Genomic DNA, 16,050 nt, shown 5'->3' on the forward strand with positions numbered 1-16,050 from the left:
GAAGCCACTAGTGAAACCTATGGCCCACGGGTCTATCTTCATCATATTAATCTCCTACTACTTAGTTATTTCCTTTGCTATTTACTTTGCCTTTATTTTACTTCGCATCCTTATCATAAAAATACCAAAAATATTATCTTATCATATCTATCAGATCTCACTCTCGTAAGTGGCCTTACAGGGATTGACACCCCTATTTGCATTGGTTGCGAGGATTAATTTGTTTTGTGCAGGTACGAGGGACTTGCGCGTAGCCTCCTACTGGATTGATACCTTGGTTCTCCAAAACTGAGGGAAATACATACGCTACTTTGCTGCATCATCCCTTCCTCTTCGGGGAAAACCAACGCAGTGCTCAAGAGGTAGCAGAAGCCAGTTCGCCATGACCTTGTCGTCACCCCCGGCTTTAGGGATGGCTTCCTCATACGCCAGCAGAAAAGCCGATGGGTCCGCCGCGCCGTCTTAGCGCGGTGGCATCTCCGTCTTGAACTTGGGTGGCCACTTCACCTGCCGCAAGGTGGGAGAAAGGGCTCGGAGCCCCCAAGCGCCACTGTGGGCGCCCTTAGATCCAGTTGGCGGAGCGGCGCCAACCATGGAGAGTGGGCGCGAAGATGGTGGAGCGCGAATCGACGGAAGAAAAACTCCGGCGGACCCCTACCTCACGCGCCAAATGTTGGATCACGGGTTCCGACAAAACCACGGACACTGGGGTGCGCGCGAAGATCTCCCCCTACAGATCCATGTCCTAGCTTCACTAAGATCTTACGGGCTAACTCGACGAACTCACAACACAAAGGACACAAGATTTATACTGGTTCGGTCCACCGTTGTGGTGTAATACCCTACTCCAGTGTGGTGTGGTGGATTGCCTCTTGGGATGAGGATGAATAGTAAAAGGGGAAGAACAGCCTTCTGAGGAGAGGTGTTCTTGTGCTTGGTGAACTTGTGGTTGTCCTGGTCTCTCTTGGTCCGACCGATCGATCGATCTCCCTAGCTACGGTGGTGGCTAGTCCTGTTTATAGAGGCCCTGGTCCTCTCCCCAAATATTGAATGGGAAGGGAGCCAACAACGGCCAATTTGAAAGGGGACAACTAGTACAGCCTATCCTGACAAAAGCAGTCTTCGCCTGCAAAAGGCTCTGGTGGTGACGTCGTCCTGGGCTCCACGGTGACCTCCGTCTTGCCATCCTTCTGGTCTTGGTCTTGTTGCACTAATATGGAAACCTTTGCTTGATGCCTCGGTACTCCGTGCCTGCGCCTGCTTCCTTAGCACCGAAGAGGAAACAACGACACTATGCACGCTGGCGCCCGCCTGGCCTTGGTCGTCATGGCTCACGTCACTGGAACCTCGTGAGGTTTGCCTAGCCTTGATCTCTCTGCCCCTCGCGAGCCAGCCTGGTGAGGATGCTCCTGAGGAGGTCTTGTGTCACCCGCCTCGCGAGGGTCTTGAGTCCTTGCTGGTGAAGATGGGTCGTACGTGCTCGCTCGCAGAGCCACGCCATGGGCTGTAGGCAGGCAAGTCTGGGGACCCCCGTTCCCAGAACGCCGACAAAGTTGTTATTTATATTTCCTTATATCATGCTAAATTTTTATTATTCATGCTAGAATTGTATTAACTGGAAACTTAGTAAATGTGTGGATACATAGACAAACAAAGTGTCCCTTGTATGCCTCTACTTGACTAGCTTGTTAATCAAAGATGGTTAAGTTTCCTAACCATAGACATGTGTTTTCATTTGATGAACGAGATCACATCATTGGAGAATGATGTTATGGACAAGACCCATCCGTTAGCTTAGCATAATGATCGTTTAGTTTTATTGCTATTGCTTTCTTCATGACTTATACATGTTCCTCTGACTATGAGATTATGCAACTCCCGAATACCAGAGGAACACTTTGTGTGCTATCAAACTTCACAATGTAACTGGGTGATTATAAAGATACTCTACAGGTGTGTCTGATGGTGTTTATTGAGTTGGCATAAATCAAGATTAGGATTTCTCACTCTGAGTATCGGAGAGGTATCTCTGGGCCCTCTTGGTAATGCACATCACTATAAGCCTTGCAAGCAATGTGACTAATGAGTTAGTTACGGGATGATGCATTATGGAATGAGTAAAGAGACTTGCCGGTAACAAGATTGAACTAGGTATGAGGATACCGACGATCGAATCTCCGGCAAGTAACATACCGATGACAAAGGGAATGACGTATGTTGTTATGCGGTTTGACCGATAAAGATCTTCGTAGAATATGTAGGAGCCAATATGAGCATCTAGGTTCTGCTATTGGTTATTGACCGGAGATGTGTCTCGGTCATGTGTACATATTTCTCGAACCCGTAGGGTCCGCACGCTTAACGTTCGATGATGATTTGTATCATGAGTTATGTGTTTTGGTGACCAAAGTTTGTTTGGAGTCCCGGATGAGATCAGTGACATGATGAGGAGTCACAAAATGGTCGAGAGGTAAATATTGATATATTGGAAGGTTATATACGGACACCAGAATGGTTTTGGAGAAGATCGGGGATTTTTCGGAGTACCGGGAGGTTACCGGAACACCGCGGGAAAGTTATCGGGCCTAATGGGCCATAGTGGAGGAGAGGAGGAAGGCCACAGGAGGTGGTGCGCTCCCCCCTTGCCCCAATCCGAATTGGACAAGGGAAGGGGGTGCGCCCCCCTCTTTCCTTCTCCCTCTCCGTCCTTTCCCCTTTCCCCCTCTCCGTTGGAACGAAGGGGGAATAATCCTATTAGGTTTGAAGTCCCAGTAGGACACCCCCCTTGGCGCGCCTCCCCCCTGGCTGGCCGCCTCCCCCCTCCTTTATATACGTGGGCAGAGGGCACCCCAACAGCACAACATCAATTGTCTTAGTCATGTGCGGTGCCCCCCTCCACAGTTTACCACCTCGGTCATATTGTCGTAGTGCTTAGGCGAAGCCCTGCGCAGATCACATCACCAACACTGTCACCACGCCGTCGTTTTGAAGGAACTCTCCCTCAAGCCTCTACTGGCTCAAGAGCTCGAGGGACATCACCGTGCTGACCGTGTGCTGAACACGGAGCTGTCGTACGTTCGGTACTTGGATCAGTTGGATCGTGAAGACGCTCGACTATATCAATCACATTACTAAACGCTTCCGCTTTCGGCCTACGAGGGTACGTGGACACATTCTCCCATCTCGTTGCTATGCATCTCCTAGATAGATCTTGCATGATCGCATGAAAATTTTGAATTACTACGTTCCCTGACACTTAATACACTAGATGCATGCTAGATCGCGGTCAATGTGTGGAGTAATAGTAGTAGATGCATGCAGGAGTCGGTCTACTAATCTTGGACGTGATGCCTATGTAATGATCATTGCGTCAATATCATCATGATTATTTGAATTTATATCAATTGCCCAACAGTAATTTGTTTACCCGCCATTTGCTATTTTTTCTCAAGAGAAGACACTAGTGAAACCTACGGCCCCCGGGTCTCTTTCTCATATTATTTGCCTTTGCGATCTACTTTTCCTTTGCTTTTATTTTCAGATCTATTAAACCAAAAATACAAAAATATGTTGCTGTGTTTTATTCTTATTTATTTTATTTGGCATTCGATCTACCAATCTACTACAATTTTATTCACGTCCGTTTGCCTATCTTGAAGCGCTGCTACCCGAAAGGGATTGACAACCCCTTTTACATGTCGGGTTGCGAGTAGTAGTTATTTGTGTGCAGGTGTTGTTTACGTTGTGTTGCTTGGTTATCCTATTGGTTTGATAACCTTAGTTTCATATCTAAGGGAAATACCTATCGTTGCTATGCTACATCATCCCTTCCTCTTTTGGGAAATACCGATGTAGCTTCAAGCCGCCATCAAAAGGAATTTCGGGCGCCGTTGCCGGGGAGGATCTTCAACATATACCAGGTTCCTAATCACAAATCTCATCTCCTCACAATTTACATTATTTCCCATTTGCCTCTCGTTTTCCTCTCCCCCACTTCACAAAAAATTGCCGTTTTATTCACCCTCTCTTTTTCATTCGCCTTTTTTTGATAGATCTTTTGTTTGCTTTTGTTGCCATGTGCCTTCTATATGCTTCCATCTTCGCTTGCTAAAAATCTATTGATATGGATCCTCATCCACTTGCTAATCTTTTTAAAATATCCAATCATGATGAATCAATTGCTTGTGAGTTGAGTGCACTAGATTATCTCTATGAAGTTTCGCTTGAGATTTGTGAATCTAAAAATTGTGATGAATTGTTAAATGAAGGAATTAATAAAGCGATTCATGATACCTCCTTGAATAAAAACATGATTGAAATGATGTTATTATAAACTCTATTAATGTCAATTGTGTTAGTGATATGCAAAACCCCAAGCTTGGGGAAGCTTGTTTCGCTATGTCCACTACTTATTGCAATGATCATGATTGGGGTGATAATGATTCTTATGGTGTTGAAATTTTATTTAAACCTCATGATGAATATGCTTGTGATAATATTAAAAGTGGGTTTGGAAGACTGTCAGCTTTAGCTAAAAATAATCCCACATATTTGGAAAGTGTTCAATCTTATGATTTTTTTATAAAATTGGGCTTGGAGAGGTCATGACTTTATTTGATGATAATCCCACTATTTTGGAAGAGTGTCAACTTTGCATGCATGAGGATCACGGAGAGAAAATTTTATGTGGTAGCTATATAGTTGAATTTGAGTATGATCTTACATGTAATTATTATGAGACAGGAAAATATGGTCATAGAAATTTTCATGTTACTAAATTACCTCTCTTCATTTTGAGATTGTAAATGCTTTATTCCTTTTCCTTGCATATGCTAGTTTTTGCTTGTTTTGATAATTTGTTTGCTTATAAAATTCCTATGCATATGAAGTATGTTATACTTAAAAGTGATTTTCACATGCTGCATTCTTATTTTTAACCAGAGAGCTATAAAATTCCAATTCCTTTTACTGTAGATTAATATAAAAATTGTCCAGGTCTTCTTAATTTGGTAGAATTTTTGGAGTTAAAGAAGTGTTCAAAATATCCAGATTGCTACAGACTGGTCGGTTTTTGACAGATTCTGTTTTCTTTGCGTTGTGTGCTTGTTTTGATGGCTCTATGGTTTTCTCTGATGAGGTTTTGCCATAGAAAAGTTGGAAAACAGTAGAGATAATGCAAGAACAAAATATGAATTGGTTTACTACAACACTTATAGTAGTGATTTTTTTTATTATACTAACGGATCTCACGAAGGCTTTTGTTGAGTTTTGTGTGATTGATGTTTTCAAGTTTTGGGTTATCTTATGATGGATGAAGGAATAAGGAGTAAGAAGAGCCTGAGCTTGGGGATGCCTTGGTATCCCAAGCTATTATCCAAAAGAGAGAAAGCAACTAAGCTTGGGGATGCCCCGAGGGGCATCCCCTCTTTTCTCTAACGACCATCGGTATTTTACTCGAAGCTATATTTTTATTCGTCACATACTAGGTGTTTTGCTTGGAGCGTCTTATATGATATGAGTCTTTGCTTGTTTTATTTTGTGTTTTAAGTCTTGATTCCTTGATGGACACACCTATTTGAGAGAGACAAAATTATGTCATGACTTGTTAGAATTGCTCTCTATGCTCCACTTAATTTTTTATGACCTATGGACTTGCTCTAGTGCTTGATACGTCTCCAAAGTATCTACTTTTCCAAACACTTTTGCCCTTGTTTTGGACTCTAATTTGCATGATTTGAATGGAACTAACCCGGACTAACGCTGTTTTCAGCAGAATTGCCATGGTGTTATTTTTGTGCACAAATAAAAGTTCTCGGAATGACCTGAAAATTCACGGAGACACGTTTTGAAATATATAAAAAATACTAGCAAAAGAATCAGCATAAGGGGGCCCACACCCTATCCATGAGGGTGCAGGGCACGCCCCGAGGCGTGCGCCTGCCTCGTGGGCCCCCTAAGTCTCCACCAATGTCAACTCCAACTCTATATATTCACGTTCGTGGAGAAAAAAAATCAGAGAGAAGGATCCATCGCGTTTAACGATACAGAGCTGCCGTCAAGCCCTAATCTTCATCGGGAGGGCTGATCTCGAGTCTGTTCGGGGCTCCGGGGAGGGGAATCCTTCGCCATCGTCATCATCAACCTTCCTCCATCACCAATTTCATGATGCTCTCCGCCGTGCGTGAGTAATTCCATCGTAGGCTTGCTGGACGGTGATGGGTTGGATGAGATTTATCATGTAATCGAGTTAGTTTTGTTAGGGTTTGATCCCTAGTATCCATTATGTTCTAAGATTGATGTTGCTATGACTTTGCTATGCTTAATGCTTGTCACTAGGGCCCGAGTGCCATGATTTCGGATCTGAACCTATTATGTTTTCATGAATATATGTGAGTTCTTGATCCTATTTTGCATGTCAATAGTCAGCTACTATGTGTTATGATCCAGTAATCCCGAAGTGACAATAATCAGGACCACTCCCGGTGATGACCGTAGTTTGAGGAGTTCATTTATTCACTAAGTGTTAATGCTTTGGTCCGATACTCTATTAAAAGGAGGCCTTAATATACCTTAGTTTCCAATAGGACCCCACTGCCACGGGAGGGTAGGACAAAAGGTGTCACGCAAGTTCTTTTCCATAAGCATGTATGACTATATTCGGAATACATGCCTACATTACATTGATGAACTGTAGGTAGTTCTGTGTCACCCTATGTTATAAATGTTTCATGAGGAATCGCATCTGACATAATTATCCATCATTGATCCATTGCCTATGAGCTTTTCACATATGGATCTTTTCTTAGTTACTTTTTTGTTGCCACTGTTACGATTACTATAAGAACTACTACTGTTACTTTTGCCACTGTTACCATTACTTCCATACTACTTTGCTACTAAATACATTGCTGCAGATATTAAGTCTATCAAGTGCGGTTGAATAGCCAACTCAACTTTTAATACTTGAGAATATTCTTTGGCTCCCCTTGTGTCGAATCAATAAATTTGGGTTGAATACTCTACCCTAGAAAATTGTTGCAATCCCCTATACTTGTGGGTTATCAAGACTATTTTCTGGCACCGTTGCCGGGGAGAATAGCTCTATTCTTTGAGTCACTTGGGATTTATATATGTTGATCACTGTGAGGAACTTGAAAGATTAAAGAACCAAGATTTTTCCCTCAACTACGAGGGGACGTAAGGAACTTCCATCTAGCTCTACACTTGATTCACCTTCTGTTTTGAGTAAACTTGCGACACCTACTCCTGCTATTGATTTTGATATGTCGCATGTTATTGATGATGATGCCACTTCTTCTATGCATGATGCTTATGATGAAACTACTTCTATGTTTGATAATACTATGCCACTAGGTGAATTTCTTGATGAACAACTTGCTAGGGTTAGAGAGAATGAAATGATTGAAACTGATAATATTGATGAAAGTGATGATGAAGATTCTCCCCTAGATATGAATTGCCTGATGTGCCTGAGGGATATGTTATGGATGAAGAAACTGCTAGAGATCTTTTAGCTTGCAAAGATATATATGATCTTAAGAAACTGTTAGCTAAGCTGAAAGAAAAGTCTTTGAATGCTAGAATCAAGTATGACCATGCTTTTGCTACTTCACCTATCTGTATTTCTGATAAGGATTATGATTTGTCTGTCGATCTCGAGTTAATTACTTTGGTTGAATCTGATCTTTTTTTATGGCTATGAATCTGAAACTTTTGTGGCACATCTTACTAAATTAAACGATATTGCCACCCTATTCACTCTTGAGGAAAAAATTCATTAGTACTATATCCTTAAGTTATTTCTGTTCTCATTAAAGGGTGATGCTAAAACATGGTTTAATTCTCTTGCTCCTGGTTGTGTGCGTAGTCCCCAAGATAGGATTTATTACTTCTTTGCTAAATATTTCCCCGCTCATAAGAAACAAGCTGCCTTACGAGAAATATATAATTTTGTGCAAATTGAAGAAGAGAGTCTCCCACAAGCTTGGGGGAGGCTTCTCCAATTACTTAATGCTTTACCTGATCACCCTCTCAAGAGAAATGAAATACTTGATGTCTTTTATAATGGACTAACCGATGCTTCCAGAGACCATCTGGATAGTTGTGCTGGTTGTGTTTTCAGGGAAAGAACTATTGAGCAAGCTGAATTGCTATTGAATAATATATTGAGTAATGATAATGATTGTACACTTCCTGAATCAACTCCTAAGCCAACTCCGAAGAAAAGGGGTATTCTATTTCTCAGTCCTCAAGATATGCAAGGCAAAGAAATCTACGAAAGAAAAGGGTATTAAAGCTGAAGATGTTAAGAATTTACCACCTATTGAAGAAATACATGGTCTTGATAACCCGACATAGGTAGTAAAGGTAAATTCTCTCTATAGATTTGATAAAGGTGATATTCCTTGTAATAAGTCTGCTAGCCAATGCTTGGATGAGTTTGATAATTTTATTGTTAAACAAGAAAACTTCAATGCTTATGTTGGTAGACAATTGAAACGTAATGCTGATATGCTTGAACACTTGAGTGATTATATGTCTAGAGTTAAAGGTGACCTTAAACTTATTAGTAAACATCCTTCTACGCTTACCACTCAGGTAGAACAAATTCTTAAAGCTCAACATGATTTGCTCAATGAATTAAATAATAAGAAAAATGATAATACCATTAGAGTTATGACTAGAGGGGGTAAAATGACTCAGGAACCTTTGTATCCTCAGGCCCACCCTAAGAGAGTTGAGCAAGATTCTCAGATAACTAATGTTGATACACCTAGTCCTTCTAAGAAGAAGAAAAAGAAAAATGATAGGACTTTGCATGCTTCTAGTGAACCTGTTGTTGACACACCTAAGAATCCCAATGATATTTCAGTTTTGGTGCTAAAACACAATCTGGTAATGAACATGAACCTAGTGATAATGTTAATGAGGATGTTCATGATGATGCTCAACCTAGCAATAACAATGATGTAGAGATTGAACCTGTTGTTGATCTTGATAACCCACAATCAAATAATCAATGTTATGATAAGAGAGACTTCGTTGCTAGGAAGCACGGTAAAGAAAGAGAACCATTGGTTCAGAAACACATGCCTTTTCCTCCTAAACCATCCAAGAAAAAGGATGATGAGGATTTGGAGCGCTTTGCTGAAATGATTAGACCTATCTTTTTGCGTATGTGCTTGACTGATATGCTTAAAATGGATCCTTATGCTAAGTATATGAAAGATATTGTTACAAATAAAAGAAAGATACCAAAAGCTGAAATTTCCACCATGCTTGCCAATTATACTTTTAAAGGTGGAATACCTAAGAAACTAGGAGATCCTGGAGTACCAACTATACCATGCTCCATTAAAAGAAACTATGTTAAAACTGCTTTATGTGGTATTGGAGCCGGTGTTAGTGTTATGCCTCACTCCTTATATCATAGACTTGATTTGAATAAGTTGACACCTACTGAAATATCTTTGCAAATGGCTGATAAATCAACTGCTATACCTGTCGGTATTTGTGAGGATGTGCCTGTTGTGGTTGCCAACGTTACTATTTTAACGGACTTTGTTATTCTTGATATTCCCGTGATAGTATGTCGATTATCCATGGTAGACACTTTTTGAATACTGCAGGGGCTGTTATTGATTGCAACAAAGGCAATGTCACTTTTCATGTTAACGGTAATGAGCATACAATACACTTTCCGAGGAAACAACCTCAAGTCCATAGTATCAATTCTATTGGAAAAATTTCAACGATCACTATTGGAGGTTTTGAATTCCCTCTCCCTACTGTCAAGAAGAAATATGATATTCTTATTGTTGGGGACATACACATCCCCGTTGAGGTAACCTAGTGTTATTTCAAAATTCTCTGGTTTCATGCTATTCGGAAAGAGTTTGTTAACAAGACTTGATCAACCTTGTTAGTGGATTCCTTTTGATGAGCATGAGATGGATGAAGTTAGAAAGCACAACTCTCTATACCCTCCTTTTACTTTCTGTTATTTAGATTAAATAAAGCAAAAATAGTATTTTCTGTCTGTTTTCTGAATTATCCTTCCAATAAAAATACTCCAAAAATGAAAGTTCTCCAAATGGCCGGAAAATGATATATGATTTTTTGTAGAATATTTAAGAATTACTCGCACTGAGAACACACCAGGGGGGCCCCACCACTTGGCCACGAGGGTGTAGGGCGCCCCCCTTGGGGCGTGCCCCCTGCCTCATGGGCCCCATGTGGCCCCCTCCACTTATTCCAGCACCCACACACTTCGTTTTCCTCTAGAAAAAATCATCCCATTGCTCAAACCCGTGTTCTAGCTCATCTTGCTGCCATTTTTTATCTCCTTGCTCAAAGCTCCATTCACAAAACTGCTTTGGGGGATTGTTCTTCGGTGTGTGACTCCCCCAATGGTCCAATTAGTTTTTGTTCTAGTGCTTTATTTATTGCAAATTTTTGCTGCTTAGGTGACACTGTTCTTGAGCTTGCATGTCAAATTTATATGGTCCAAAGTAGTTTTAATGCATGATAGTGCCTCTAGGCACTTGTAGGAGTCACTAAAAATTTCAGAAATTTTTCAGAGAAAGAAAATGTTTAGGAAAATGTACTAAGGTGGTTCCTCAAGGAAGCAAGGACCAAGGCTCGCGATACGTGAGCCGGACGATGAACCACCAAGGGATGCTGAAGTGCGGCCTTGTGAATGGCCGTTAGAGGAGTTTATGGTCCAGGCAGGAATCAAGGATGAATTTGACACATACATGCGTAATGCGGATCTTGAGAACTGTGTGTCAGATAAGTGCCGGCAATACCACTATCTAACTGATTCCTTTGTGAGGAGGTTTAAATTTATATCCTCGCGCAATTCTCACACTGTTTTATTTGATCTTTATGATAAATCATATACCATGGACCTAGAGTGTTTTAATACTGCTTGTAAACTCCCGCACTGGGGCAATGTTAGTGAACCTCGCAAATTTGAATATAAAGACTTTCTTGCTAGTATCACTGTGGGGGAATCTAGGGAAATCACACAAGCTACCATAGGGAGCATTCATTTCCCTTCCATACATTATTTTGCTCTCATCATTGGTAGATGCATTAACAGTAAAAGTGAGGCTTGTCACATGTGCGTTCCAGATCTTAGTGTCCTCAAGAGTGCGGTATTAGGTGATAAACAATATAACTTGGGGGCCATTGTTGCACGAAGGTTGCATCTTAACGGTATAAGTGGAGATTTTTTTGGTGGAATTTATGCAAATCGTGTAGCTAATTATCTTGACGTGCCCATACACTACTAGGGAAAACCTTATACACAGAAATTTAGCAACAGCGCGGGTTAAAAAAGGGCGCTAGTGCTAGATAGCAGTAGCGGTTCAGAATAAACCGCGCTGTAGATACGATCCTAGCAGTAGCGCGTGTGCCCGTAAAAGCGCTACTACTAATATTCCCATTGCTGGAACGATGGGCTACGCATAGCAGTAGCGGCCTTGCAGGAAGCGCGCTACCGCTAGGGCATGAGTAGCAGCGCGTTTCCCTATAACAGCGCTACTGCTAATGGAAATAAAATAAAATGAAAAACAAATAGAAAAGTAAATGAAAATGAAAGAAACAGAAAAAGGAGAAAGACAACAAAATAAAATGTAAAGCAAAATAAATGAAAAAGCGAAAAAACAGAGAAAGGCTTAGCTGTAGCGTGTGTTAGTAAGAGGCGCTGTAGCTATCGCAGCTGCAGCGCGTTTCCAGGACCCCCGCTATAGAAACAGAAAAGGAAATAAAAAAGAGAGAAAATTACATATGTATAGCAGTAGCGCGTTTTGGAAAAAGCGCTATAGCTACCTTAGCTATAGCGCGTTCTGCGAAACATGCTACCGCTAGTTTTGACTTAACCAAAAACTGTTTCCCCCCCGGCCACCACTTGCCCCCCAAATCTCTCAACCCACCCCGCCGCCGTCTCCCCGATTCGCCATCGCCCCACTTCGCCGCTGTCTCCTGCCGACGTCGACGCCCCCGAAGCTACCAGAGTCGTGCGCCGTCGACGCCACCGGAGCCGCCCCCAACGCCACGGAGCCGCGCGGCCTCATCAACGCCATCGGAGCCATCATCGACGCCACCGGATCCTCCCTCACCACAACTGCCTTCCTCGCCGTCACCGGAGACGCCCCTGCCTCCCTCACCACCACTGCCTCCCTCGCCACCACCGGAGCCATCCTCTGTAAGCCCCGACCCTCCTCTCTCTCTCATGCATAGGTTAGCTAGTTTAATTATGTTAATTATCTAGGTTAGGGAAAAAATTTAGTTAGGGCTTTGACAGAGAAGTAGTTAGGTTAACTAGTTTAATTAGGTTAATTACCTAGGTTAGTGCAGAAATTTAGTTAGGGCTTTGACAGAGAACTAGTCAGGTTAACTAGTTTAATTAGGTTAATTATCTAGGTTATTTAGGCAAGTTTTATTTTAAAGATGGTCCCTTCCTAGACTTTTATTGTTGATTATATCTTTTCATTGAAGCGGTCATGTTGTTTGTGCCCAAGTGGCTTTGTTGTTTGAATGAAGCTGAGTGGCCTATATATGTTTTGTCGGAATGTTGATTCATTTCCGTTCTTGCAAATTTCAGGTTCTCGATTTGTCCACTTTTTAGCAAAGGTCATGCCAAAATTTTCCGTTTATTTCGGCATGACTTGTGCTACAAACTAGGACATATCGAGTGCCTGGGATTTGCCACACCAGGAAGGAGTCAACGTTCCTACAAAACATAGGCCTATTGTATGTCATTATTCATTTTATTAGGTCTAGAATTAATTTACTAGATTTAATCATAGGAAACATGGCTAGCAACGATGAAGGACATGGTTCTGGTGATTGCAACGACGTCTACTGGGCGGCAGGCAATTTTTTTAGCCTTGCCGACGATCAACCGGTGGCATCGGGGACTGAGACCGACACGCAGACCGGTGCTGAGACTGAGACCGGCGCCGAGACTCAGACCGGCATCAAGACCGGCGCTGAGACTGAGACCAGTGCTGAGACTGAGACCGGTGCTGAGACTCAGACTGGCGTCAATACCGGCGCTGAGACTGAGACCGATACTGCCTCGGGGAGCGGAGCCGGTGTAGAACAGAAAGCAAAGAGGCAACGACTTCCTAAAAAACTCAAGACTACTAGACTGGTGGTCACGGAGGTGGACGACGGCAATTTTGAGCCAAAGGCGCCCGAGGAAGCACGTCGATGCTACGGCAACCAAATAGGCTGCATCGTACGGACAACCGCCACCATCAACGATGAGAAACTACCGTAGATAGAAAATATGAGGAGCTCCCTCCTAAAGAAGTTTCACCAGATATTCTTGTTCCCGGGCCGAAATGAGAAGGATCATGAAGATCCAGATGAGGACCCGGCAATGAAGAAGATAAACAAACACGCCATGACCAAGTTTAGCAACGCGTTGGCCGCCTAGAAAAATCGAGTGAAAGCAAAGATCATCGACAAGAAGGAACCCTACTCCGAGATTGTAAAGGATAATCAGACAATCACGGAAGAGCAGTTTCAAATATTCAAGGAGGCTTGCGAGGCCGAAGCTGCCAAAAAAAAGTCTCAGTACATGAAGGGGCTTCAAGAGAGGAACATTGGGAGCCACCACCTCGGAAGCCGTGGTTACGGCGGAAAGAGGTCCAAATGGGCCAAGGAGGACGCGGAAGCCGCGAGTCTTGGCATCCCAGACCCCTTGGCGGATTTCACCGTCCCGCAGGAGCGTGACGTCCTCAGGGCCCGGCACCGTTGGGACCCAGTGAACAAGGTTTACGAGACAACACCGGTCATTACGGAGTTCATGAGACTGCTGGTAATTTTAGTTTCTAATCAATTCGACTGCGCACGTTAGTCATATTTGTAAACAATCCTTGTGCCTTTTGCAGAGAGAGCAGCACCAGATTGCGGCTGAAAGCGACTCGCCGTCTGAGGCATTGGCGAGGCCCAAGTGGGACACTCCATTCAACCGGGTGTTAAACATATTGAAACGACAACCGGTGGATACGCAACCGTCATATGGACGCGTGCACGGGGTCGGAGACGACGCCACATGGAAGAAGTACTACCGTGAGACCATGGAGGAGAGACGGAGGTTAACTGAAGAAAACATCGACAAGAAGGTTGAGATTGCGGTTGAGAAGAAATCATCTCAAACAGTCGCCACAGCGGTAGCTGCCGCAAAACAGGTGGTTGCAGATTTGTCTAATTCCTTGGTGATGGGCGTTATCACTTGGACAAGGCAAAATCCAGAAAAAAATGCAGAGGACTTTCCCCTTGCCGACTTCTTGGGGAGCAGCTCGACTAGCGTTGCACCAGCACCTGCTCCTGCACCGGCTCCCGCACCGGACGTGCTCGGTGGTGCTTCACCTTTGGCTGAGCTCGACGCCCTCATAGTATCTGTCACACCGGCCCCCTTCAATATAAATGTATAATCTCCCGTTTTTGTTGCCTTTCAGATGTCTCACGTCGCAGACATTTCTTTGCAGGCCGACGAAACCCCGTGCACCATATTGTACACCATCGGCGACCAAAAGGTGGACGTGGGGAAGGCGACGATAATGAAGCCGAAGGAACCATTGTTCCACAGCCGGCCGATCCCCCCGAACGTCTTAAAGGTTTCCATGGCCAGTGTCAAACCAGGCCACGAGAATTTGCCTCCTCCAATACTAGCGGGGGATGACGGCGAGACATCGCGGAGGCTTGGTGATTGTTGCAGTGGGTGGGTGCTGTTGTGGCCAAAGAGTCTGCTTCGTTTGGAGGCGGCCGGGAGCACACCCACAAGCACGCAGCCTCAGCAAGGTATGAACATCAACACCCCACCTACCCAATTAGCATCAGGTGTCGGGTTGGGTGATAGCGGACGGGGTAAGGAGGAGGCTCCATTAGTCGCTGATGACGTCGCCATGGATGAGGATGAGGACGACGATGGCGCTGAACAGTATGTCTATACTGGCGCCTCCTCAGGGTTTGAGCGTCATGAGTCGGTGCCTGAATTGCCGTCTCAACATATTATGGACGACCTTCCGGTAGTAAAGAAGTCTAGGAAGAGAGCGAGGAAAGGCAAAAAAGCTGATTCTATGATCCAGCCGCCTCAGCAGCCTCGGCTTCAGGACCGTATAGATATCCCCGATGCGGATAAATGGCATATCCCCGGTCAACCAATCCTACCTGCAACAGCGCTACGGGCCAGATTCGGCGATCTAAGGAGACTTCATGACGATGTGCTGCGGGTAGAGAAAGGCCTCATCGCCTTGAAAGATCCAGGATACCCACTCTACGTGGTTAACGTTCCGCGGCAAATGTCGTACGTTGATAGCTTCCCCACGGATAAGTTCTTCCTCCGATTCGATTACATATTCGACATGTTTCACGTGAAGAAGCTAGATTTTACGTTTGTCTGCCTTTATGCCTTGCACATGAACTACATCATCGGGGTTGAGCAGATATCTAATATCCATGTCGCTGACCCGTACTACATGCACGAGGGCTTCTTGGGAGTCTGCACAAAGCACCGTGAATACGCGAGGGATTACATCGTCACTTTCATGCTCGCCAATAAGGACAAGGAGGCGATTCTCGCGCCTTATCATCCCGTGTAAGTCATCCGCGCTGCTATCCTTCCTTCGATTTCAATCATTCATTTGCACGGTGGAGGCTAATTAATTTGAGGTGTACTTATTTTGCGCAGCGGCGGGCGCACCGTCCTCATCATCCTCTACCCCTGATTCTCCTATGCTCTTTTACTTGGACTCATCGAAGAACAGTCACAAAAAGGATTACACCCACACCAAGGATGTTCTCGACAGTGGTATGTTTTACTACCAAGCAAGGGGTGGAGAGGTCAGGGACAAGAAGACAAGGGGCGGCAGGGCCGCCTTCGGCCATAAGACCGACTTCTGCTGCATCCAGCAACCGAACGATTCTCTTAATGATGGATTCTATGTCCTACACCACATGCTGGAGTACAGACGGGATCACCAGAACCTTCGCATTTCACCTAGATCTGGC

Source organism: Triticum urartu, chromosome 2, assembly GCF_003073215.2.
Source record: "Triticum urartu cultivar G1812 chromosome 2, Tu2.1, whole genome shotgun sequence".
Lineage (NCBI taxonomy): Eukaryota > Viridiplantae > Streptophyta > Magnoliopsida > Poales > Poaceae > Triticum > Triticum urartu.